This window comes from Aulonocara stuartgranti, assembly GCF_965226115.1.
Source record: "Aulonocara stuartgranti genome assembly, chromosome: 15".
Lineage (NCBI taxonomy): Eukaryota > Metazoa > Chordata > Actinopteri > Cichliformes > Cichlidae > Aulonocara > Aulonocara stuartgranti.
In genome coordinates this window covers 23,924,203-23,951,550 of record NC_138951.1, presented here as the reverse complement: position 1 = coordinate 23,951,550, position 27,348 = coordinate 23,924,203, and the positions used below count along the sequence as shown (strand labels likewise).

At 40.9% G+C, this 27,348-nt stretch overlaps 1 protein-coding gene and 2 long non-coding RNA genes across 3 annotated transcripts in view; 1 reads left to right on the top strand and 2 right to left on the bottom strand.

Moving 5' to 3' along the window:
* Positions 1-380: 380 nt before the first annotated feature.
* LOC309689724 lies at positions 381-3,449 on the bottom strand. Its single transcript, XR_014271510.1, has 4 exons — positions 3,050-3,449; positions 2,231-2,330; positions 1,089-1,133; positions 381-530 (listed from the first exon to the last, which is right to left on the bottom strand). It is a non-coding gene; the product is annotated as an uncharacterized lncRNA (long non-coding RNA).
* Positions 3,450-13,400: 9,951 nt separating this feature from the next.
* LOC309689720 (uncharacterized protein) overlaps positions 13,401-27,348 on the top strand; it is a gene marked incomplete at its 3' end in the record, with an annotated part of 45,404 nt that continues 31,456 nt past the window's right edge. Inside the window, exon 1 of the mRNA XM_082506343.1 lies at positions 13,401-13,452. The remainder of the gene's footprint in view (positions 13,453-27,348) is intronic.
* LOC309689725 lies at positions 18,028-21,120 on the bottom strand. Its single transcript, XR_014271511.1, has 4 exons — positions 20,691-21,120; positions 19,880-19,979; positions 18,739-18,783; positions 18,028-18,180 (listed from the first exon to the last, which is right to left on the bottom strand). It is a non-coding gene; the product is annotated as an uncharacterized lncRNA (long non-coding RNA).

Below are 27,348 nucleotides of genomic sequence, written 5' to 3'. Positions count from 1 at the left end.
TACAATACAAGGTTGTTTTTTTCCTGATACTTCATGCAAACCACATTTCTCCAGGCCTGTCCTAATCAGCTTACTCAGTATCACTAGATCCAATGCTGCTCCTCCAGCAGAGCACACAAAAGTAGGAGAGACCAGAGATGCCATGGCTTAGTTAGGAGACTGTTTGCTTCAAGGCCACTAGAGGGTGCTGCCATAAAACTACAATAAATGAATTGACCTTTTGACCTGCTCACACTCTTTTATGCAAAACCCTGTTGATGTTACACACACACACACACACACACACAAAGAGATTCTAGGTCTCACCAACCATGGGCAAAAAGATGACAGTCAATAAAATTCTAAAATTTTATTTATAAACACAATGAATAGTAGTTAGAAGTCCAGTGTCCCATTTAGGTACAAAGTAAAAACACACAGTCCAAGGCCAGAGCCAGCTATGCCACAAAGCCAGTTGCACTCCACACGTTGTTCACTTCAACAGGGGTAGCAATTGTCCTCTGAGACCCACCACCCTGTAAGTAGAAAGCCTGCACAGAGCGACAAAATAAGACAATTCACTATATAATTCACAGCCCATCCATCCCAAACATATCAGATCATTAGAGGTTTTGTCACATTACATACCTGCACTGAGAGACAAAATAACACAGCAGTGTTTGTAATGTGGGCTATAAGTAGACTAGCATATCAGTGCAATCAATTACACCTGCCTCCAATTAGTCCAGCCCTTTTACAGTCATTGACTGGGTGAGAAAACACGAGCAAATCAACCCAAGAGACAAGCAGGAAGACTCTCTGAAGGCTCCTGTGGCTGCACAGGCAGTCTTACAATTACGAGGTTGGAGAGTTGTTGTTTCAAAATGTTCACACTGATTTCACATGCTCATTAACTCACAACCAGCTGACCATATATATTTCTGCTGCTGAGCTGCTTTTTGATGGAGATTTTCTGAATTTATTTTGCTACCATAAGAGCAGACTCCATGCTGAAAGCATGTGCACTGTCACTTGCAATGAGTGGCACTAATGACGCTAAATTTAATTACAGGTCATGGACAGCCTTCATAAATGCTCATATTACTCACCCACACTGAATTCCAGCACAGGTTCATCTGGGTCCTGACTATTTCCTGCAAAGTAACACAAACGTCATCAGAACATTAAGTCAGAGAAACAACATTTGGAGCTTTTGTACATGATAAATTATACTGCAGTAGTAAAACAAAGTCAAGCAGCAGTACATTTATTAAAATCACCTTCAGCTGTAATATTTAAACTGATTTAGTGTCAATTTAGATTATGTTTAGATTAAAATGAAACTAGTACCCTTGTAATGTCTTTTTAAATTAGAGGTAAATATTTGTATATTTTTTACATAATATAATTATATTTACTGGATTTTCTCTCTATTGTAGTTTAGTATTATAGTTATTACTTGTTTTTAATTGACTTGTCTTGTTTTTACAATGATTTGCTCTGAATGCAGCCTTTAAAGAAAAGACTATCTGTTCAGTAACTATCCATCAGACTGGGTCCATGTTACCAGCCAAATGGGTAATAATTAAAGTAAGTTTTGAATTACGTATATTTGGGTGTTTAGGTGACACTTTTGCAAAAAAAATAATAATAATTAGGTTTAAAAGAACTAAACATGTATGTATTTAAAAACAATAAGTGTGTTAGAATTACTACAGCAACAGGTTGTAGCTCACTGTACTATTTTTGAGCACAACTTTGGTGCTTTTGCCTCATTTTTAAATCAGTGATCCCAGTAGCACAGTCTAAGCAGAGACCTCAGTGCTTGGCAAACAATCAATAGAATCAATAGAATTATTAAAAAGAAACAAAATAAATGCCAACCATATAAAAAAAAAAACATAAACTTAAGGAAAAAACTAAACTTGATTTTGTGTCTTTAGGCTATTGTTAACAGCAAGCATGAGGTTAGTGCATATGTATTATTATTGGAAAGATTACTGCAAAGAAAAAAAGGTTGAACCAGGAGGGGGCGATATTGCTCTTCTTACCATGAGTTACATGCAGGCTATTACTTACCATGTCACTCACATTTATTTCACAAAACAGCTGAACCCACTTAATTCGATTTAATTGTATTTATGCAGAGCTGAATCACAACAACAGTCTCCTCGAGGTGGTATAGATTGTAAGGTAGAAAGTCTACAATTAAAAAGAAAAAACCTCAATACAGTGGGAAGGAACAACTCACTTTTAACAGGAAGCACCCTCTGGCAGAACCACGGTCAGGGAGGGGCAGCCCGCTGCGACCCTTTGGGGATGAGGAGACGAAAAAGGGGACAAAAGACACACTGTGGACGAGAGCCAGAGATGAACAAGAACTAATTATTGAATGCAGAGAGGTGTATAAACACATGGTGGGAATCCCCCAGCAGGGTAGTCCCAGGGTAACTAAGGGAGGATTCATGGTCACCTGATTCAGCCCTAGCTATATGCGTTGGCAAAAAGGTAACTTTGAAACTTAATCTTAAAAGTAGAGATAGTGTCCGTCTCCTGCATTCAAACTGGGAGCTGGTTCCACAGAAGGATGATCCCCTTCTACTTCTAAATATCCTAAAAACCACAAGGAAGCCCACAGTCTGAGAGCAAACTATCAAACTACGAGGTCTTTAAAATAAGATGATTATTCAAGACCTCATGTGTGATGGGAAGGATTCTGAATTTGATGCTGGACCCACAAATCATAAAAGAGAAACACTAACTCACACACACCAGAAAGTGCCAAGAATTATAATTATATGTAATTTAGTTTTGCGTTCCTTTATAATGCTTTCAACTATACAAATAAGACACTTCATGGGGGCGCCTGAGCCTTGTAGACACAACAAATACTGAACAAACCTCATGCGCCATGTTGTTGACAAAACGATAAAAATGAATGTGTACTTCTGTCTTATTTAGGTCATTTTTGTAGTTTTTGTAGACAGACTACTGTAATTTCTCAATAAAATGTCGCTTATTATCGCTCACTCTCAAGAACAAAAACGTGAGTAATTTCCCAGTAGCTCACCATATTTGGGATCTTCTAACATCCACACTTCATGTTTAAACGGTGGTGCGGAGGCGGTGTACCGTCGCAGGCCGGATGTAGCATTCAGCGCGGTGTGCCTTTTTTTCAGTTGCTAAGCAACAGATTTGTCCCGCCCCTTTCGTTATGACGGGGCGGGCCAGTCCTTTGACTGGTGACGTTACAAAGAAACGTCAGGTGACGTTACAAAGAAACCTTAAACCGACCTTATATATAGACCTGGCTGTTCAGTTGAAACGCATTCACACAGCGGGACAGCAGCGCTTTAAACGTTCAAACACGGAGTTTAACACAAAACAACATTTTAGACATAAAAAACAAAAAAGTGAAATGGCAAGCTCGAACTGTAACACAATGACAAATGATGAAACAGTTCAGACCAATGGGGATAATTCTACAGTATATGCTTTGGTATCCCTCTTGAATAACTTGTTCAGTAGTTTTTCGATCAAGCAGTGGGGAGAGCTTATCTCAGGCTATCCGGATTGCTTCACTGCTAAGCGGCTTGTAGGTTTTGTAGAGGACGTAATGGACCTGTGTGCACAGTCAGTAGCAGTATCACCACTGAGGTCTTCCCAGAACTCCCCTGTACATGAAAACTGTTCTGTCCACACCACTACTGGCAAAACGGTTTTGTCACGTGTGAAATTTTTGGACGATTCTGCTGAGCAGGAGTTTGATACAGCACAGAATATAGATGCTAACAGCCAAGAAACAGCTAACACAGAAGAAAGCTGTCAAAATGCTGACCAACACAGTGCTGCAAAAGCAGAAAACAATCCAATTCCAGATCCCCAGCAGCAGAAATCCTGTGTTGAACATGAAGCCAGCATCCCACCGTTAACAAACGTAAGTCAAACGGAGTCATATAAAAAGATACAGCATCACAGATCTTCTGTAGACTGTGAGCCACCTGAAAAAACCTTAGACTTTGAAAGATGGTTAGAGACATTAATTCAGGCTGTGCTTTCAAAGCTTGGTAAACTTTTAAAGTGCCCTCATTCTCACCAAAAACGTTTGTTGGATCTACTCTTGGACAAATTCAAGGGGATGGATTTGCATTTAGACCGAAAAGTGCAGAATTATTTTGACTGCATTGCTAATGCGATTTTCACTGATATTTGTGACAAATTACATAAATTGTCACTAATATCATTGAAAATGGGGAGGAGTGGGGAGGAGGATTCAATGAATTTAATGGAACAACCAATATTTAATATCATAACTACTTCAGTATTCCAAGAACACCTGTTGGCAGTAACAGTTACTGATAGACTGGAATCATATGAAAAGAAAGAAAGATGCAGATTTTCAGTGGAAATCTTTGTGGAAGGACTGATTTCCCAGGTTTCAAAAAAATCAGGCACAGTCTTCAGCATTGAAAGTGCTGAAGCTATCTCCAACCGGCTTACCATGAAAATCTGGACTGAAATCAGGGCCAGATACGACAAAATCCCACCAGAGAAGTTCAAGAAACTCAGCGAGAGGGTTTTCAAATCCCTCTGTAAAAGATGGAAGCATGCATCTTTGGTGACATTCTGGCAATTAAACTTCCAAGATCTTGATGAAGATATTGTTAAAACTTTCAAAAGAAAGATATTCACAGAACCAAGTTGCATATCTAAGTGCTTCTCATCGGTGCGGGCATTTTTTGGGAGGTGTAAGGGAAGAAACAAAGTTTCCACTTTATAGTGACATCGTGATATCAACAGCAAAATATTTTCTAAAACTCACTGGACACTTTAAATGAGCTAGTTTTACATTTAGATCAGATCAAGTCATTTTTGAAATCCCCAGGAATGGTCGCGGCAGATGGCCACCCCGCCCTGAGCCTGGTTCTGTCGAAGGTTTCTTCCTCTTAAAAGGGAGTTTTTCCTTCCCACTGTCGCCTCGTGCTTGCTCAGAGGGGTTTGTTCTTTTGGGGTTTTCTTTTTAATACTGTAAGTTGTTACCTTACAGTGTGAAGCACCTTGAAAACACCATTGTTTCCTTTGGTGCTATACAGATTGAAGTGACTTGCACTGATAACATAACTAAGCTGGGACTTTAATTTAACATCAATAAAATTATAAAAATATTACATCTTGATTTCTGCTTGTTTTCATTGTCTGTGACTTAATGAATACAAATGTGTAATTTAACAGATTCTTTCTTTATGTTAGTCTGACCGGTGATTCCACGTTGGCCTTAGGTGTTGGCGCGGATACGCTGCAGCCCCTGAGCCATTAATGGCCCAGCACACTACAGTAAAAACAAAACAACAGCCATCTGTCCAACTAGGAAAGGAAAATAATAAACTGCCTCCTTGGAGGCAACCTGACTCAAAACAGTTGCAGTCCAACTCAGACCGACTGCAATCACTCTCAGGCAGATTGATGAAGATCTGCAAATAACTGTTGTCTAATTTATAAACGCAGACAGATTGCCAACACGTCTGTTCACAATAGAGGACTGTACTTACATGGTTGCAAACTGGTTGTTATCTTGCTTATATGAAAACATTGCTTTGGAGCAATGAAACTCAAACACATTCATTTTTAAAATGCTTCAAAATGAAATTTTGAAGCATTTGGCTTTATGCTTTGAAAGTGCCGTTGTGAGTGGGAGTGTGAAATCCTTACTTGATGTGTTCCCTTTGCCTTTACTGTTTTCAGTTTTATCAGTTTTCAGTTTTATTTGTCATATGCAAGTTAGCACAGGGTCAACATTGCAATGAAATGTGTTTGACGAGCAGCAGTCACTCAGCAGCATGGTACAGTAGAAGAAAATATAATAAAATATAATAAAATAAAATAAAAAATAGAAAAATAGTAAAGAGCAAAATATTTGAAAGACGTGGTAAAAGAGAAAAGATGACTAAATATATATATATATATATATATGTATCTATAAATATATGTACACTAGTGATTAAATAAGAAAATCTTGAAAAGAAATATGACGGGAGGTCAGATGGGATATTGCACAGGAATGAGCAGCAGAAAATTACAGTATTACTCAGACTTTTAATAGTCATATTGTCAGTTTTGGCCGACGGTCATGGGTCACTTCCACTAAAATAGCACGAGACTGGAGTAAAATGTACTTTATTAATGAGAACACATGGTGATACAGCAAAGAATCCAACCCTTCTGAAAAGCAAATGGCTTCCTGTTATACTCTACCTGATTCAGGTGAGCATCTGGAATAGACCAAGTCTGGGGGTCAGCAAACCAAAGGGAAACAAAACCCTCCCCATAAGAAAACCACTACAATATAACCAACACCATTGATCGTGGAATAATCTTCCACACTGCACCTAACGTGACAAACTGAAAGCAGTCATTGGGTGGGAAACCTTGAGGAGAACACTTTTGACCTTAGAGAAGAGCTCTGCATAGAAAAGGATCAGGTTTGAACTTAGTTTGTGCAGCTGTACCTTTAACTAAGGCAAGTTCCTGCATCAACTCGTCCTGTTGTCTTTTTGAACTGTGCTTCACTATTCACTACAGATGAATGCACTGTAAACACCTGCGTGTGAGTCACTTTGGTCACTTTGACAGTTGCACTGGTAATAATAATTTTCCCTTTGTGTCCTCAGAGAGAACAGTGATGTTGGTGTGGAGGAGGAGGAGCAGTTGTCCTGCTGTGCTTTGGGTCAAGATGTCTCAGAGGATTCAGTCGCTACCAGTTGTGGCATCTCTGTCCAAAGTAAGAGTCGGTATCCGTGTGCTGATGAACACATTTTTGAAAACTTGACTTCTTGTTTTGTAGGTGCATGAAAAAGATTTCATTCGATTTTTTATGGTATAGGTTTTTTTCCTGTTTTACTTTGAATGTTGTTTCCTTTCATGTCTCACGTTAGTTTTACTTCCTGCTTTGTGATTGTCTTAATTATTTTTCACCTGGTTTGCTAAAGTTCAGCTGTCATGTTCCCCACCTGCTCACAATATCAGGCAATCCTCAATATATACTACTCAAAACAATCAGAGGAACACACTGAAAACATAATGGCTCTCGCGCGGAGAAAAACATGCTGGAGATCAATACTGATGCAAACTGGGTGATGTGTTAGAAACGAAAGGATTCAATTGTTTGTTGGAAATAAATGATCAAAATACTGGATACTGGCTGAATCCAAATACAAACAGAAAATCAGAGTAAAAAACGCTGCAGCAGGCTTTTCCATTTGGCTCTGATTTCATAGCAGCAGCTCAAAATGAAATAGTTTGTATGGCTGCGTGTGCTGCTGGGCCAAAAGTTTAGCTGGTCATTTGTAGATTTTTAGATGAAATAAAAAACAAAAAAAAACACTCAACAAAAGATCATCTAAAGAAGAGCAGAGTTCATGTACACACTTTATTAAGCAGCTACTGTACAACAAGAACAGAATCATGTAAATGGCCAAACAACAGCAACAGTAATCCCAGGGTGTAGCACAGCAGGCAAAGAGACGCAGTAGCACAGAGAGAGTAAAGGATCACATGGAGAACAAATGGAGCGCGCTCACGAGCCCTCTCTTCGTACAGAGCCAGAAACGTCTGACCCACAGAGCTCACTAAGACGACAATAACTCGTTTTTCCCACACAGATTACATATAACATCACACTGAATGAAATTACATGTAGCAGATTACATGAACTATATAAGATGAGGATTCGCGTATTAAGCATATTCAGAACTATTTCCTTCCATTATTTTCTTGGGTTAACAGTTTTTGTTGCTTTTCTGCTATCGCTTAAATTTTATTCATATAGCACCAAGTCACAACAGCCACCTTAAGGCACTTTATAGTGTTAGGTAAAGCCTCAGTAATAAAGCCTCAGACAACTCCCTACGAGCAACGACTTGGAGACATTAAGAAAGAAAAACTCTCTCTTTGTACAGTCGAACACTGAGACGGAACCAGGTTCAGTGACGGGCCGCCATCCACCACGACTGGTTGGAATGAGGGGAGGAGGGCAGGATAAAACCTGCAGGCTGAGAGCAAAGTGCTCCATCTATCTGATATGATACTGTGAGGCCTCTCAGATAAGATGGGGCTGTTTTATTATGGCCCTTTTTATGTGAGAAGCATTTTGAATTCAGCTCTGGATTTAACAGGGAGCCAATGATGTGAAGCCAGTATGAGGGGGATTTTCCCTCCTCTTAAAATGTCTCATTAGGAACATTTTTAACAGTTGCTTCTTGTCTCTGCTGTGACAAAAAAAGGTTCTGATTATGAATCAAAATGTTTTAAATAAGTCACACACTGGTTATAACTTAATGCCGAAAATGTCATGTTACACGATTTACTATTTTCTGAAGCTTATTTACAATTTACAATGCTTAACACCATTCCCATCCCTCCCGTCAAAAGATAAAAGTCTGTTTTTCATGCAGTTTCACACACTAAAGACATTTCATTCTTTTTGGTTTCTTGTTGTCAATCAGCAGATGCGAGTCTGGAAGAGGTTTTAGAAGAATATAAGATCAGTCTGAGGAGGAGGTTTGAAAGTGTGACTGAAGAAACTGATAATACAGGAAGTGGAACCCTCCCGAACAGGATCTACACTGAGCTCTACATCACAGAGGGACAGAATGAAGACGTTCATAACCAACATGAGGTGATGCAGCTGGAGACAGCTTCCAAGATGGAGGCTCTTGATGACATTACAGTCAGGTGTCACGACACCTTTAAAGCCTTACCTGACCAACAGAGACCCATCAGAGTGGTTCTGACCAACAGCGTCGCTGATCAGAGACGAGCAGTACAGTCTTCTGGAGCTGCTCCATGTTTTCCATCCAACATTACAGAAGGTCACAGCAGAGAAGCTCGCTGTCTGTAAACTTTTGTTCATCTTTGACGGCCTGGATGAAAGCAGACTTGGATCATTGGATTTCACCAACGGGAAGCTGCTGTCTGATGTCACAGAGAAGTCATCAGTCAGCCAGCTGCTGACAAACCTCATCCAGGGGAATCTGCTTCCCTCGGCTCTCGTCTGGATAACTCCCCGACCTGCAGCAGCCAATCAGATCCCTCCTAGACGTGTTGACAGGGTAACAGAAGTACGAGGCTTCACTGATGCCCAGAAGGAGGAGTACTTCAGGAGGAGATTCAGTGATGAAGAGCTGTCCAGAATCATCTCCCACATGAAGACATCCAGGAGCCTCCACATCATGTGTAGAATCCCAGTCTTCTGCTGGATCACTGCTACAGTTCTGGAGCACATGTTGACTACAGAGCAGAGAGGAGAGCTGCCCAAGACCCTGACTGACATGTACTCACACTTCTTGTTGGTTCAGATGAAGAAGGGGAACAAACATGTGGGGGGACATGAAACAAGTGAGATGGCTGAAAGGAAATTTCTTCTGAATCTGGGGAGGCTGGCATTTAAACATCTGGAAAAAGGAAACACCTTCTTCTACCAAGAAGACCTAGATCAGTGTGGTCTGGATGCTACAGAGGCCTTGTTGCACACAGAAGTTTATACGGAGCTCTTTAAACAGTGTTTGTTAATCTTGAAGGTGGCTTTTATTTGTGATTCAGGTCTCAATGTCTCTTTGTGTATACTTATATGCAGAAGTAACACAAAAGAAGAAGTGGGAGCTGGCCTGACACCAGTAACTGACTTCCAGTGAAAGCTTTGGCTAATAATATTTTTTAGCGAACATTTTTCTTGTAAAACAAAGGGGGGCCTAGCAAAAAAGGTTTGGGAACCACTGCTCTACAAGGTTGGCGAAATAAAAAAAAATGTATTAACATTTTTTTATTTGGACTTTTATTAGTCCAAATTTTTTTATTTGGACTAAAAAAAATGTTCGAAGTGGACTAGGTGCTAATTTTCAGATGTCAGGTCTACATCTAGAATCAAAATGAGCACATACATAAACAACCAAAGTGAAGCATTAAGACAAAACATAGCAACGTCAAACAGCGTCCACACATTTTGCCACAAATACATGCAAAACAACTAAATTGGGCCACAAAAGTGATGTAAATTGACCAAACTAAGACACAAATCAGACAAAAACAGATGCAGGATGATCACAAACAGACACGTCGGCTACAAACTGATGCAAAATGACTAAAATCACACGTGTAACACTTTCTACATATTTGACAACAGAAGAAAAACACAAACAAACTTGGAATGCATTTTTAATTTGGATTTTTTTTATTTCATGCCGAATTAGATATTTTAAAAATCAAGCCAAAGTCTCCTCCCTGTTTGTACTGTAAGGTCAAAGCCCTACTGTACTACAGAGAACCCCAACAATCAAATGATCCCCCTCTGAGCAAGCACGAGGCGACTGTGGGGAAGAAAAACTCCCTTTAACAGGAAGAAACTTCCAACGGAACCAGGCTCAGAAGGGACGGCCATCCGCTGCGACCGGTTGGGGGGATGGAAATCAAAAGGAGACGAGATGGCGTGAACTACAGTTCTAAAATTTGGATTTGAGGGCTGATCCCAAAATTTTATGGTGATGTTTTTAAAAAAAGGATTTGGTGCTAAAAGTCTGCTTCAAGATTTTAAAAGAAGCAGGGCAGTGGGAAAAGCCAAAATGGTCATTTTAATGATCTCTGGCTTTAGTGAACCACCTGAAGGGTTTTAGCAATGTTTTTCCCACCGCAGAAAAAAACCTGGATATTTTGGACGTCTTTGGGGGACCCGGGATGACTCCGAGAGTGATTTTTAGATGTCTAATCAGAGCCTCATCAAAAGATGAATCATTTGCCATCAAAGCCTTTAAGACATTGTCTGGGGAGCCAAACTCCTTGATGAGGCGTTTGGCTATTTTCTTGATGAACTTTGTCTTGTCATTTGTCAGACTTGTGGCAGACGCTGTGCTGCTGAGTTCAGGCTGCATTAGATTGCTCAGACGGTTGATGACCGTGTCTATTTCTTTTGTAGTAGTTGCGATCCGAGCAGCAAACTTTTGGGTCTCAGGTTTAGATTTATAGATGACTCTCATGATAAGGAGCAACGCAAGGTCATTGGAAATTTTCTCAACATCAGAAGATGAACCTGACACAGAATCCATCTCTGATATTTTGGAGGAATCTTTGAGAGAGTGTTTCAGGCTCAAGGCTCCAGATGATTTATCTGGAGAAATGCTCCCAGGTTGTGGCATTTGAGGTGACTTGTCAGATGCCACAGAGCATTTATCTGGAGAAATGCTCCCAGGTTGTGGCGTTCGAGGTGACTTGTCAGATGCCACAGAGCATTTATCTGGAGAAATGCTCCCAGGTTTTGGTGTTGGAAGTGATGCACCAGATTCTTTTCCTCTGCCATCTGAATCAGGGCTTTTTTCCTGTGTTGTGGTCTGTGCTCTTTTAATAAAGTTGTGGATGTCTTCCAGGGCCCCAGAAATCTTGTCCATTTGAATCATTTGATCTTTCTCTTCATTGCAGAAGAGTAAAAGCTTCTGCAAAAACCTTTCTACTGTGTCATCTATGAGGACATAGAGGACTTCAGCAGAAATGCGACGCTTTGAGCCCTGTACTGATTTCGGAGTCCTGGAGATGACCGTGTCTGAGAGGGACCTACCCATTAGAGGTATGGGGATTTGATAGCCTCGATCCACCGTAAGTAGATCAAACAGGTTTGCCACTAAGTCCTCCGTAAAATTCCTGATATGCCCACTATTTTTAAAGTCCCCCAAGGTCTTATCGATGAGGAAGAGTTCTTCTTTCTTTGTTAATTTGTCAAATAACTGATTAACGTCTGATCTAATGACGTTAAAGTCGACTGAAGAAGAACGTTTAATTGCGGTTCCCAGGCTTGCCGTATGTGGAGAAGGGGAGCGATGAGCCTCTGTACTCTGGGGAGCAGCCGTTTCAGGTACTGACCCTGGGAGAATGAAAACTATACTTTCATTGGAGGGCGCAGTTTCCTTCTTGGGGTGATTGCAAATGTTTTGTAGACAAACAAAATGTTTCCTGTTTGCCTTTATTCTTTTTTTCAGCTCTGTTTTCATTTTTTCAAATTGTTTTTTTGCAAACATGGAAAAGTTGTGTTTGCGTGCTTTGAGCCTGGCGTGTGAGGTGGATGGCACACATTTGGAGAAGAAGTGTCTCACCTTGTGGATAATTAAGCCTGCATTAAAGGCAGGTTTGGGTAAGTTACATTTCTCACAGAGCTCTTCACTGCTTGAATCCATGTTAGCAAGTATCTCACCTACGATGTCAACTGCAACCATTTCTACTGGGGTTGGAGCCTGGATACTTTGTGTTTCTGCAGTGGGTTTTATATGGCTTTGTGATTCTTCTGGGAGCTCATCTTTATCTTTTCCTGTCATCTCTCCATCTGAGCTCCTTGTTGACAGAATAACAGAAATCTCTGCGATTGCTGATTTCACTGATATTTTTGAACCAGTACGTTCTGTACTGGAATGAGACCCATTTGTCCCACACTGGCAGCGCAGCTTACATGCTGCATACCTTTTCAGGCATGAGGCAGCGCAACAAACCATGCGGTGTAGTTTCTTAATACTACTAAATTTGCCGCTAACATAAACGGCAGGGTCTACTGGGAAATCGGGGCTTTTTTCAATCAGTGCAATGGTTGAGCTGACCTTTTCTGAGATCTCTTCCTCAACCATCAGCGTCAGCTTGTCAGCGCTCTTATCTTGCTGTTTTGAGACATTAAGAGCGCCGGCGATGGCAGCTGAGATCGAGTCTCCGAGGGACACCCTTATTTTCCCCTCATCCATAAACTCTTCCCTTATCATGGGTTCCTGAATAAGAGGAAGGGCAATCCTCAGGATGCTGGCAGAGGCGATCTGAATGATTTCAGAAATCATATCAGCGAGCACGGCATGGACGCTGGAGTCGCATTTTCCATTTTCTATAATGCTCCACTGAACTTCAGAGAGCCTTTCAAAGCACCTGTTGATTGGCGGGATAATCTGGTCTGGTGTGACCACGATTGAATTTTCGTTGATGGTTTCCATTGTTGTGTCACAAATTAGATTTTCTCCGTTTGAGCGTGTGAGAATTTTCTTGTATTACAGAGCGCCGACTGCTGAACGTTTTGCAAACACATGAGCATCGAGTTCTGATTTTTCTGTCTGAGAGCCGTTATTTATAGGCTCGGTTGTCTGTGACGTTACTGACAGACCAGCGCGAACGCCTTTGATCTGCCAGTGACGTCACAAGAAACGCACGCGGAGAGGCGGCGTTCCTTGCGCGCTCACAGATTTGAATGACGCTTTGGAGTTGACGGCACGCCGCAATGCATTGTGGGAGCCCGGCACCATTTTCGGGGTCTACGAATCAAAACAAACACGCTGTGTTGGAACGACGATTACAAGATGCTTAAAAGCAGTTCCTGACCCACCAGGATTCATTGGAATCATAGGTTGGAGGACGTTTTGGGGAAATGGCCGACGGTCGAAGCGGAGAAGAAATAAACTCTTAAAAGTTAGTTCTGGGTTTTTATCCCACTTCATATATACACCAGGACACATGTTAGCATAATGAAAGAATTGTAGAATTAAGTGGAGTCAACAACAGCAGCATAGTGCAGTCATATCACAAATGTTAGCGTAATGAAAAAGTCTTACAAAGTCAAATTTAGCTAACCTTCGGCTAAGTTACGTGACGTTAGTGATATCGCCACTTAACGCGGCTCTTTGGTCGGTTAGTTAGTGTCATCCAGGGAAGACGGACGTTGTTTTGCTGTGCTGTATTTTTATGTGAAGTGTATATATTTATTTTTTATATTGCATGTATTTTGTGCAGTGTTTTATTTAGTTTGCATGTTTTTAGTTGCCGGCAAATTGTCCTGGAGAGACTCCGCCTTTTCCCCCGTTTTTACTAATTGGACACACCTGAGAGAAAAGAAAAGGTAATTTACAGAGTGCTCAAGGACACATAAGAGGTTTGGAGCCGGTGTTCAACAAAAATGTAACACGGAGAATGCGAGACAGACAGAGGAAAGACACAGACGATCAGAGGGGAGAGCGAGAGACGATCAGAGAGTAGAGATGATCAGATGGAGCAGACGACCAGCGACTGGGAAGAGAGATTACCAGCGACTGGAAAGGGGAAACGATCAGAGGAAAAAAAGGCAGATGACCAGCGACTAGGGACGCGTAGCGGCAGTCTGGTGGCAATAACGACAAGAGCCAGCTCGTGCACTGCGGGAGAACAGAAGCAGTGAGACCGCGGTGCCGATTGCAGTTTGAGGAAGCGGCGGGCGGAGTTGAGAGCTCTGCCCACCCGGGTAAGTCTTTGACTTATCCTTTTTATAAAGTAAACTGCCAAAGGAATAGTGACTGCCGCTCCCTCCCTTTCTTCAGTGCACCAGGACGTGGAATGCGGGGAGGAAGGCGAGGACTCCGCTGGGTTTCCCTCTTTTAATACTACGCTGGACCTCTTAGTTTTCTGTGACTTTTAGGCCGTGGTGGATTCCACTGGACTTCTAATGTTGTGTGTTATTGATTTTTATTGTGTCTTCCCTTGGCCAAGGTTGTTTTAATTCATTTTATATTTTTAACTATTTAAACATAAATTATATTTTTAATTCTACAGTTTTTGTATCGTGTGCTTTTCCCTCGGCGGCTCCACTGCTCTGCCCGCTTTGAGGAAGGTTTCCTTCCTTTTAAAAAACACAAACCATCTTGGAAACATAATCAGCCTTTCCGCTCCGGTGTCATATTAGTTTAGGTTTGTGCCGAAGCTGGGTCTGTTTGTCAGTGTGAAGCCAAACGTGCTTTAACGTTTTAGGAAACACCGAGCAGACGGTTCATACTTGCCAACATTCAAAGGGCTGTTGGGGGGGGCAAATATATTTTACAGTGTTTATTTATTCGACAAAATACGTTAAATGTCACCGTTATTATTGGCTGGCCGGAAACAGCGGGGGTGTCCAAATTCAGAGGCTGCTTCCACCTGAGGACCCGCCTTCGCGGTCTAAAGAAAGCCGCGTAGTACGTCACGAGCTCCCTCGGTGGAGTGAAACTGCGTCTGCTCCTTGCTGTCTAAAATATAACCGGGCGCTGGCGTCAATTCTCCACCGTCTCACACTTTGTTTAATCAGTTTTCTGTTTGACGTTTATTCAGCTTTGTGAAAACCCCAGAGGACCCCTCCCGAGGGATTAATAAAGTTACAGCTGAGTAGTGAGTTGTATGTGAGGCTGGACACTAAGGAGAAAATGATTTTTAATGAATGGCAAGGCACATAAATTGTGCTGGAAGAGAGTAACCAAGTATAGAGATGGAAATGTGCTAATGTGAAGAAAGTGTGTTGAGAAGGGAGAAGGAGTACTTTGGACGAAAATTGAATTAGAGAAGGAAGTGAGGCAACTCTGAAGAGGATGGAGACGGGAGGCATAGAGAGGGTAGGAGTGAAGGCTATGATAAGGTGCGAAGAGAGTAACTGTGGTGCTGCATAAGAAAGTCCTGAGGGGCAGAGAAGTATGTGATGGGTTGAGATTACATCAGAGAGAGGCTCTGAGCCCCTTCTTGTTTGCACTGGTGATGGAGAGGCTGACAGATGAGATCAGGCAAGAGTCTCCGTGGATGATGTTTTCAGACAACCACAGAAAGGATTTGTGGATGTAGTGAAGGTGGACATGCAGGGGGTTGGTGTGACTGAGGAGGATGCTAGAAATAGAGAGATGGAGGCGGATGATCCACTGTAGCGACCTCTAAAGGGAGCAGCCGAAAGAAGAAGAAGCACAAATAATTCTAATCATGCTTTTCTTTTATTCTCAGTACTAAGCTATGTAAAGGAAGTCAAGGTTGTTTCCTCCTACAATCACTTTGGTCATGCTGTTCTTACAAGTGTGGAGGTGCCAGATGGTTTAGACTTGTTTAGATTGGTGCTCTGTCTCCCTTTATCCAAACTAAAACTTTGATGGGGTTTTTTATCTTCACTAAACACTTTTTTGCTTTGTGTTTATTATTGTGCTACTGCAAGTATTTCATATATTAGTCAGTTGATTGTTACTGTAGGGCAGCTCTAGGACAATCCCAGATGTGATGTAGCTTGCTTTTATCCAGCAGATACGACATCTCATGAGGAGGTTCGAACCCTGTACCCTGACCCTCCTGCTGACGCACAAAGTCTGGACATCCAGCAGCAGGCCCTTCTACGTGAACAACAGCACAACAGTTTCTATTTCTTTTAATATTAGAAGTCAGTTATTCATTAATGAATACAAATGGTGACTGAAGTTATTTAGACAGGACATTAAACAATAAACTTCCAATAAATGATGAACAATGTGTGACTGAATGTGTTCAGTGAAAGACTTTGAAAATATCGCAGCATAAAACCAGTGTAAAAGTACTCAGACTACTTTTGGGGGTATTTATTTGATGATGCAACCAGAAAATGTGCAGGTTGTGAGTTTAACATTTTCAACACTGGAGAAGAAGTACATGTACACAGACTAGCTAATGACAAACATTTTTTTTAAATTAACCTTTATTTAAACAGGTTGGACACCAGATAAGCTCAGAAAAATGAACAGTTTCGGTGGCAGTAGCATAAGCAGAGAAGACCCAGACCTTACTCTCCCGAGCCAGCTCCTCCATTATTTGGGGGACACTGAGGCATTCTCTGCTGAGTGCTGTGATCTCCCCAACATGTCCTGGGTGTGTCCTGTCTGTCCTGGTGGGACATGCCTGGAACATCTCACCCAGGAGGCGTTCAAGAGGCACCCTTGTCAGATGCCTGAACCTCCTCAACTGGCTCGTTTAGATGTAGAGGAGTAGCAGTTAACTCGGAATGAGACAGACAGCACCTACTGCTGGGGTGGGCCTACAGGAGGGAGAGCTCATGTCGTCTCTTCAGGACACATCACTGGACCCCAAGAAGCTCTCCCCGGAGCTCCCTTTGGCTGCTGGGGTCGGCATACGTTCAACTTTAAAATCACTCTTGGTTCTTGGCTAGCTTTGTGTTAGCATCCTTTGTGTACTGATGCTTGCAAGAAGCTAAAGTTGCTTTGGCAGAATTTTCTTTCTCATATATGCACACATAAGGAGAGAGATGTTTTATAAGCTTTAGTCATCACCGTGCACTTTTCCTGATTCACACAAAATACAGCAATCTGGCACCTTCCCACAGGGTCTTGCACGAGTATTAAACATGTTCATTTGTGCTTTGGACTGTCACCAGATTTCTTCTAGAAGTTTCTTGCCAGTCAGCAACTATCTTGGCAACACCACTTGAGTTTGTGTGTTGCATGCTAACATCCTTATCATATGTGTAATAATACTAAAGCTTCATCTTATGCACACACAAAAAACAAATATGGCTCCTTCGTGCAGGGTTTTCTGGTATGTTCATTTATGCTTCCCAATTAAAAAAAGAAAAAAAAAAGAAAAAGCAAAGTTCTTGCTTCTCAGCCACTGCGGCCACATCCTCACCGTTTTTTAGGCAGTTATATAAACATACTGGGAGTGAGTCATAAGTTTAAATACAATAGTTGAAGGAACAAAAACTTAATGTTTAAAAATACCAGTCAAATCTGATTAAAGTAAATAAATAATAAGTATACAATGTAGTTTTAAGACTTCTCAATGTTTCGTAACATTAATGTTCTATGAACTCGTGAGTCCAGAAATCTGAATGTCATGAAAAGTATTTATTATTCGTGTATTATTATTTTACAATACAAGGTTGTTTTTTTCCTGATACTTCATGCAAACCACATTTCTCCAGGCCTGTCCTAATCAGCTTACTCAGTATCACTAGATCCAATGCTGCTCCTCCAGCAGAGCACACAAAAGTAGGAGAGACCAGAGATGCCATGGCTTAGTTAGGAGACTGTTTGCTTCAAGGCCACTAGAGGGTGCTGCCATAAAACTACAATAAATGAATTGACCTTTTGACCTGCTCACACTCTTTTATGCAAAACCCTGTTGATGTTACACACACACACACACACACACACAAAGAGATTCTAGGTCTCACCAACCGTGGGCAAAAAGATGACAGTCAATAAAATTCTAAAATTTTATTTATAAACACAATGAATAGTAGTTAGAAGTCCAGTGTCCCATTTAGGTACAAAGTAAAAACACACAGTCCAAGGCCAGAGCCAGCTATGCCACAAAGCCAGTTGCACTCCACACGTTGTTCACTTCAACAGGGGTAGCAATTGTCCTCTGAGACCCACCACCCTGTAAGTAGAAAGCCTGCACAGAGCGACAAAATAAGACAATTCACTATATAATTCACAGCCCATCCATCCCAAACATATCAGATCATTAGAGGTTTTGTCACATTACATACCTGCACTGAGAGACAAAATAACACAGCAGTGTTTGTAATGTGGGCTATAAGTAGACTAGCATATCAGTGCAATCAATTACACCTGCCTCCAATTAGTCCAGCCCTTTTACAGTCATTGACTGGGTGAGAAAACACGAGCAAATCAACCCAAGAGACAAGCAGGAAGACTCTCTGAAGGCTCCTGTGGCTGCACAGGCAGTCTTACAATTACGAGGTTGGAGAGTTGTTGTTTCAAAATATTCACACTGATTTCACATGCTCATTAACTCACAACCAGCTGACCATATATATTTCTGCTGCTGAGCTGCTTTTTGATGGAGATTTTCTGAATTTATTTTGCTACCATAAGAGCAGACTCCATGCTGAAAGCATGTGCACTGTCACTTGCAATGAGTGGCACTAATGACGCTAAATTTAATTACAGGTCATGGACAGCCTTCATAAATGCTCATATTACTCACCCACACTGAATTCCAGCACAGGTTCATCTGGGTCCTGACTATTTCCTGCAAAGTAACACAAACGTCATCAGAACATTAAGTCAGAGAAACAACATTTGGAGCTTTTGTACATGATAAATTATACTGCAGTAGTAAAACAAAGTCAAGCAGCAGTACATTTATTAAAATCACCTTCAGCTGTAATATTTAAACTGATTTAGTGTCAATTTAGATTATGTTTAGATTAAAATGAAACTAGTACCCTTGTAATGTCTTTTTAAATTAGAGGTAAATATTTGTATATTTTTTACATAATATAATTATATTTACTGGATTTTCTCTCTATTGTAGTTTAGTATTATAGTTATTACTTGTTTTTTATTGACTTGTCTTGTTTTTACAATGATTTGCTCTGAATGCAGCCTTTAAAGAAAAGACTATCTGTTCAGTAACTATCCATCAGACTGGGTCCATGTTACCAGCCAAATGGGTAATAATTAAAGTAAGTTTTGAATTACGTATATTTGGGTGTTTAGGTGACACTTTTGCAAAAAAAAAAAATAATAATTAGGTTTAAAAGAACTAAACATGTATGTATTTAAAAACAATAAGTGTGTTAGAATTACTACAGCAACAGGTTGTAGCTCACTGTACTATTTTTGAGCACAACTTTGGTGCTTTTGCCTCATTTTTAAATCAGTGATCCCAGTAGCACAGTCTAAGCAGAGACCTCAGTGCTTGGCAAACAATCAATAGAATCAATAGAATTATTAAAAAGAAACAAAATAAATGCCAACCATATAAAAAAAAACATAAACTTAAGGAAAAAACTAAACTTGATTTTGTGTCTTTAGGCTATTGTTAACAGCAAGCATGAGGTTAGTGCATATGTATTATTATTGGAAAGATTACTGCAAAGAAAAAAAGGTTGAACCAGGAGGGGGCGATATTGCTCTTCTTACCATGAGTTACATGCAGGCTATTACTTACCATGTCACTCACATTTATTTCACAAAACAGCTGAACCCACTTAATTCGATTTAATTGTATTTATGCAGAGCTGAATCACAACAACAGTCTCCTCGAGGTGGTATAGATTGTAAGGTAGAAAGTCTACAATTAAAAAGAAAAAACCTCAATACAGTGGGAAGGAACAACTCACTTTTAACAGGAAGCACCCTCTGGCAGAACCACGGTCAGGGAGGGGCAGCCCGCTGCGACCCTTTGGGGATGAGGAGACGAAAAAGGGGACAAAAGACACACTGTGGACGAGAGCCAGAGATGAACAAGAACTAATTATTGAATGCAGAGAGGTGTATAAACACATGGTGGGAATCCCCCAGCAGGGTAGTCCCAGGGTAACTAAGGGAGGATTCATGGTCACCTGATTCAGCCCTAGCTATATGCGATGGCAAAAAGGTAACTTTGAAACTTAATCTTAAAAGTAGAGATAGTGTCCGTCTCCTGCATTCAAACTGGGAGCTGGTTCCACAGAAGGATGATCCCCTTCTACTTCTAAATATCCTAAAAACCACAAGGAAGCCCACAGTCTGAGAGCAAACTATCAAACTACGAGGTCTTTAAAATAAGATGATTATTCAAGACCTCATGTGTGATGGGAAGGATTCTAAATTTGATGCTGGACCCACAAATCATAAAAGAGAAACACTAACTCACACACACCAGAAAGTGCCAAGAATTATAATTATATGTAATTTAGTTTTGCGTTCCTTTATAATGCTTTCAACTATACAAATAAGACACTTCATGGGGGCGCCTGAGCCTTGTAGACACAACAAATACTGAACAAACCTCATGCGCCATGTTGTTGACAAAACGATAAAAATGAATGTGTACTTCTGTCTTATTTAGGTCATTTTTGTAGTTTTTGTAGACAGACTACTGTAATTTCTCAATAATTATTATCGCTCACTCTCAAGAACAAAAACGTGAGTAATTTCCCAGTAGCTCACCATATTTGGGATCTTCTAACATCCACACTTCATGTTTAAACGGTGGTGCGGAGGCGGTGTACCGTCGCAGGCCGGATGTAGCATTCAGCGCGGTGTGCCTTTTTTTCAGTTGCTAAGCAACAGATTTGTCCCGCCCCTTTCGTTATGACGGGGCGGGCCAGTCCTTTGACTGGTGACGTTACAAAGAAACGTCAGGTGACGTTACAAAGAAACCTTAAACCGACCTTATATATAGACCTGGCTGTTCAGTTGAAACGCATTCACACAGCGGGACAGCAGCGCTTTAAACGTTCAAACACGGAGTTTAACACAAAACAACATTTTAGACATAAAAAACAAAAAAGTGAAATGGCAAGCTCGAACTGTAACACAATGACAAATGATGAAACAGTTCAGACCAATGGGGATAATTCTACAGTACATGCTTTGGTATCCCTCTTGAATAACTTGTTCAGTAGTTATTCGATCAAGCAGTGGGGAGAGCTTATCTCAGGCTATCCGGATTGCTTCACTGCTAAGCGGCTTGTAGGTTTTGTAGAGGACGTAATGGACCTGTGTGCACAGTCAGTAGCAGTATCACCACTGAGGTCTTCCCAGAACTCCCCTGTACATGAAAACTGTTCTGTCCACACCACTACTGGCAAAACGGTTTTGTCATGTGTGAAATTTTTGGACGATTCTGCTGAGCAGGAGTTTGATACAGCACAGAATATAGATGCTAACAGCCAAGAAACAGCTAACACAGAAGAAAGCTGTCAAAATGCTGACCAACACAGTGCTGCAAAAGCAGAAAACAATCCAATTCCAGATCCCCAGCAGCAGAAATCCTGTGTTGAACATGAAGCCAGCATCCCACCGTTAACAAACGTAAGTCAAACGGAGTCATATAAAAAGATACAGCATCACAGATCTTCTGTAGACTGTGAGCCACCTGAAAAAACCTTAGACTTTGAAAGATGGTTAGAGACATTAATTCAGGCTGTGCTTTCAAAGCTTGGTAAACTTTTAAAGTGCCCTCATTCTCACCAAAAACGTTTGTTGGATCTACTCTTGGACAAATTCAAGGGGATGGATTTGCATTTAGACCGAAAAGTGCAGAATTATTTTGACTGCATTGCTAATGCGATTTTCACTGATATTTGTGACAAATTACATAAATTGTCACTAATATCATTGAAAATGGGGAGGAGTGGGGAGGAGGATTCAATGAATTTAATGGAACAACCAATATTTAATATCATAACTACTTCAGTATTCCAAGAACACCTGTTGGCAGTAACAGTTACTGATAGACTGGAATCATATGAAAAGAAAGAAAGATGCAGATTTTCAGTGGAAATCTTTGTGGAAGGACTGATTTCCCAGGTTTCAAAAAAATCAGGCACAGTCTTCAGCATTGAAAGTGCTGAAGCTATCTCCAACCGGCTTACCATGAAAATCTGGACTGAAATCAGGGCCAGATACGACAAAATCCCACCAGAGAAGTTCAAGAAACTCAGCGAGAGGGTTTTCAAATCCCTCTGTAAAAGATGGAAGCATGCATCTTTGGTGACATTCTGGCAATTAAACTTCCAAGATCTTGATGAAGATATTGTTAAAACTTTCAAAAGAAAGATATTCACAGAACCAAGTTGCATATCTAAGTGCTTCTCATCGGTGCGGGCATTTTTTGGGAGGTGTAAGGGAAGAAACAAAGTTTCCACTTTATAGTGACATCGTGATATCAACAGCAAAATATTTTCTAAAACTCACTGGACACTTTAAATGAGCTAGTTTTACATTTAGATCAGATCAAGTCATTTTTGAAATCCCCAGGAATGGTCGCGGCAGATGGCCACCCCGCCCTGAGCCTGGTTCTGTCGAAGGTTTCTTCCTCTTAAAAGGGAGTTTTTCCTTCCCACTGTCGCCTCGTGCTTGCTCAGAGGGGTTTGTTCTTTTGGGGTTTTCTTTTTAATACTGTAAGTTGTTACCTTACAGTGTGAAGCACCTTGAAAACACCATTGTTTCCTTTGGTGCTATACAGATTGAAGTGACTTGCACTGATAACATAACTAAGCTGGGACTTTAATTTAACATCAATAAAATTATAAAAATATTACATCTTGATTTCTGCTTGTTTTCATTGTCTGTGACTTAATGAATACAAATGTGTAATTTAACAGATTTTTTCTTTATGTTAGTCTGACCGGTGATTCCACGTTGGCCTTAGGTGTTGGCGCGGATACGCTGCAGCCCCTGAGCCATTAATGGCCCAGCACACTACAGTAAAAACAAAACAACAGCCATCTGTCCAACTAGGAAAGGAAAATAATAAACTGCCTCCTTGGAGGCAACCTGACTCAAAACAGTTGCAGTCCAACTCAGACCGACTGCAATCACTCTCAGGCAGATTGATGAAGATCTGCAAATAACTGTTGTCTAATTTATAAACGCAGACAGATTGCCAACACGTCTGTTCACAATAGAGGACTGTACTTACATGGTTGCAAACTGGTTGTTATCTTGCTTATATGAAAACATTGCTTTGGAGCAATGAAACTCAAACACATTCATTTTTAAAATGCTTCAAAATGAAATTTTGAAGCATTTGGCTTTATGCTTTGAAAGTGCCGTTGTGAGTGGGAGTGTGAAATCCTTACTTGATGTGTTCCCTTTGCCTTTACTGTTTTCAGTTTTATCAGTTTTCAGTTTTATTTGTCATATGCAAGTTAGCACAGGGTCAACATTGCAATGAAATGTGTTTGACGAGCAGCAGTCACTCAGCAGCATGGTACAGTAGAAGAAAATATAATAAAATATAATAAAATAAAATAAAAAATAGAAAAATAGTAAAGAGCAAAATATTTGAAAGACGTGGTAAAAGAGAAAAGATGACTAAATATATATATATATATATATGTATCTATAAATATATGTACACTAGTGATTAAATAAGAAAATCTTGAAAAGAAATATGACGGGAGGTCAGATGGGATATTGCACAGGAATGAGCAGCAGAAAATTACAGTATTACTCAGACTTTTAATAGTCATATTGTCAGTTTTGGCCGACGGTCATGGGTCACTTCCACTAAAATAGCACGAGACTGGAGTAAAATGTACTTTATTAATGAGAACACATGGTGATACAGCAAAGAATCCAACCCTTCTGAAAAGCAAATGGCTTCCTGATATACTCTACCTGATTCAGGTGAGCATCTGGAATAGACCAAGTCTGGGGGTCAGCAAACCAAAGGGAAACAAAACCCTCCCCATAAGAAAACCACTACAATATAACCAACACCATTGATCGTGGAATAATCTTCCACACTGCACCTAACGTGACAAACTGAAAGCAGTCATTGGGTGGGAAACCTTGAGGAGAACACTTTTGACCTTAGAGAAGAGCTCTGCATAGAAAAGGATCAGGTTTGAACTTAGTTTGTGCAGCTGTACCTTTAACTAAGGCAAGTTCCTGCATCAACTCGTCCTGTTGTCTTTTTGAACTGTGCTTCACTATTCACTACAGATGAATGCACTGTAAACACCTGCGTGTGAGTCACTTTGGTCACTTTGACAGTTGCACTGGTAATAATAATTTTCCCTTTGTGTCCTCAGAGAGAACAGTGATGTTGGTGTGGAGGAGGAGGAGCAGTTGTCCTGCTGTGCTTTGGGTCAAGATGTCTCAGAGGATTCAGTCGCTACCAGTTGTGGCATCTCTGTCCAAAGTAAGAGTCGGTATCCGTGTGCTGATGAACACATTTTTGAAAACTTGACTTCTTGTTTTGTAGGTGCATGAAAAAGATTTCATTCGATTTTTTATGGTATAGGTTTTTTTCCTGTTTTACTTTGAATGTTGTTTCCTTTCATGTCTCACGTTAGTTTTACTTCCTGCTTTGTGATTGTCTTAATTATTTTTCACCTGGTTTGCTAAAGTTCAGCTGTCATGTTCCCCACCTGCTCACAATATCAGGCAATCCTCAATATATACTACTCAAAACAATCAGAGGAACACACTGAAAACATAATGGCTCTTGCGCGGAGAAAAACATGCTGGAGATCAATACTGATGCAAACTGGGTGATGTGTTAGAAACGAAAGGATTCAATTGTTTGTTGGAAATAAATGATCAAAATACTGGATACTGGCTGAATCCAAATACAAACAGAAAATCAGAGTAAAAAACGCTGCAGCAGGCTTTTCCATTTGGCTCTGATTTCATAGCAGCAGCTCAAAATGAAATAGTTTGTATGGCTGCGTGTGCTGCTGGGCCAAAAGTTTAGCTGGTCATTTGTAGATTTTTAGATGAAATAAAAAACAAAAAAAAACACTCAACAAAAGATCATCTAAAGAAGAGCAGAGTTCATGTACACACTTTATTAAGCAGCTACTGTACAACAAGAACAGAATCATGTAAATGGCCAAACAACAGCAACAGTAATCCCAGGGTGTAGCACAGCAGGCAAAGAGACGCAGTAGCACAGAGAGAGTAAAGGATCACATGGAGAACAAATGGAGCGCGCTCACGAGCCCTCTCTTCGTACAGAGCCAGAAACGTCTGACCCACAGAGCTCACTAAGACGACAATAACTCGTTTTTCCCACACAGATTACATATAACATCACACTGAATGAAATTACATGTAGCAGATTACATGAACTATATAAGATGAGGATTCGCGTATTAAGCATATTCAGAACTATTTCCTTCCATTATTTTCTTGGGTTAACAGTTTTTGTTGCTTTTCTGCTATCGCTTAAATTTTATTCATATAGCACCAAGTCACAACAGCCACCTTAAGGCACTTTATAGTGTTAGGTAAAGCCTCAGTAATAAAGCCTCAGACAACTCCCTACGAGCAACGACTTGGAGACATTAAGAAAGAAAAACTCTCTCTTTGTACAGTCGAACACTGAGACGGAACCAGGTTCAGTGACGGGCCGCCATCCACCACGACTGGTTGGAATGAGGGGAGGAGGGCAGGATAAAACCTGCAGGCTGAGAGCAAAGTGCTCCATCTATCTGATATGATACTGTGAGGCCTCTCAGATAAGATGGGGCTGTTTTATTATGGCCCTTTTTATGTGAGAAGCATTTTGAATTCAGCTCTGGATTTAACAGGGAGCCAATGATGTGAAGCCAGTATGAGGGGGATTTTCCCTCCTCTTAAAATGTCTCATTAGGAACATTTTTAACAGTTGCTTCTTGTCTCTGCTGTGACAAAAAAGGGTTCTGATTATGAATCAAAATGTTTTAAATAAGTCACACACTGGTTATAACTTAATGCCGAAAATGTCATGTTACACGATTTACTATTTTCTGAAGCTTATTTACAATTTACAATGCTTAACACCATTCCCATCCCTCCCGTCAAAAGATAAAAGTCTGTTTTTCATGCAGTTTCACACACTAAAGACATTTCATTCTTTTTGGTTTCTTGTTGTCAATCAGCAGATGCGAGTCTGGAAGAGGTTTTAGAAGAATATAAGATCAGTCTGAGGAGGAGGTTTGAAAGTGTGACTGAAGAAACTGATAATACAGGAAGTGGAACCCTCCCGAACAGGATCTACACTGAGCTCTACATCACAGAGGGACAGAATGAAGACGTTCATAACCAACATGAGGTGATGCAGCTGGAGACAGCTTCCAAGATGGAGGCTCTTGATGACATTACAGTCAGGTGTCACGACACCTTTAAAGCCTTACCTGACCAACAGAGACCCATCAGAGTGGTTCTGACCAACAGCGTCGCTGATCAGAGACGAGCAGTACAGTCTTCTGGAGCTGCTCCATGTTTTCCATCCAACATTACAGAAGGTCACAGCAGAGAAGCTCGCTGTCTGTAAACTTTTGTTCATCTTTGACGGCCTGGATGAAAGCAGACTTGGATCATTGGATTTCACCAACGGGAAGCTGCTGTCTGATGTCACAGAGAAGTCATCAGTCAGCCAGCTGCTGACAAACCTCATCCAGGGGAATCTGCTTCCCTCGGCTCTCGTCTGGATAACTCCCCGACCTGCAGCAGCCAATCAGATCCCTCCTAGACGTGTTGACAGGGTAACAGAAGTACGAGGCTTCACTGATGCCCAGAAGGAGGAGTACTTCAGGAGGAGATTCAGTGATGAAGAGCTGTCCAGAATCATCTCCCACATGAAGACATCCAGGAGCCTCCACATCATGTGTAGAATCCCAGTCTTCTGCTGGATCACTGCTACAGTTCTGGAGCACATGTTGACTACAGAGCAGAGAGGAGAGCTGCCCAAGACCCTGACTGACATGTACTCACACTTCTTGTTGGTTCAGATGAAGAAGGGGAACAAACATGTGGGGGGACATGAAACAAGTGAGATGGCTGAAAGGAAATTTCTTCTGAATCTGGGGAGGCTGGCATTTAAACATCTGGAAAAAGGAAACACCTTCTTCTACCAAGAAGACCTAGATCAGTGTGGTCTGGATGCTACAGAGGCCTTGTTGCACACAGAAGTTTATACGGAGCTCTTTAAACAGTGTTTGTTAATCTTGAAGGTGGCTTTTATTTGTGATTCAGGTCTCAATGTCTCTTTGTGTATACTTATATGCAGAAGTAACACAAAAGAAGAAGTGGGAGCTGGCCTGACACCAGTAACTGACTTCCAGTGAAAGCTTTGGCTAATAATATTTTTTAGCGAACATTTTTCTTG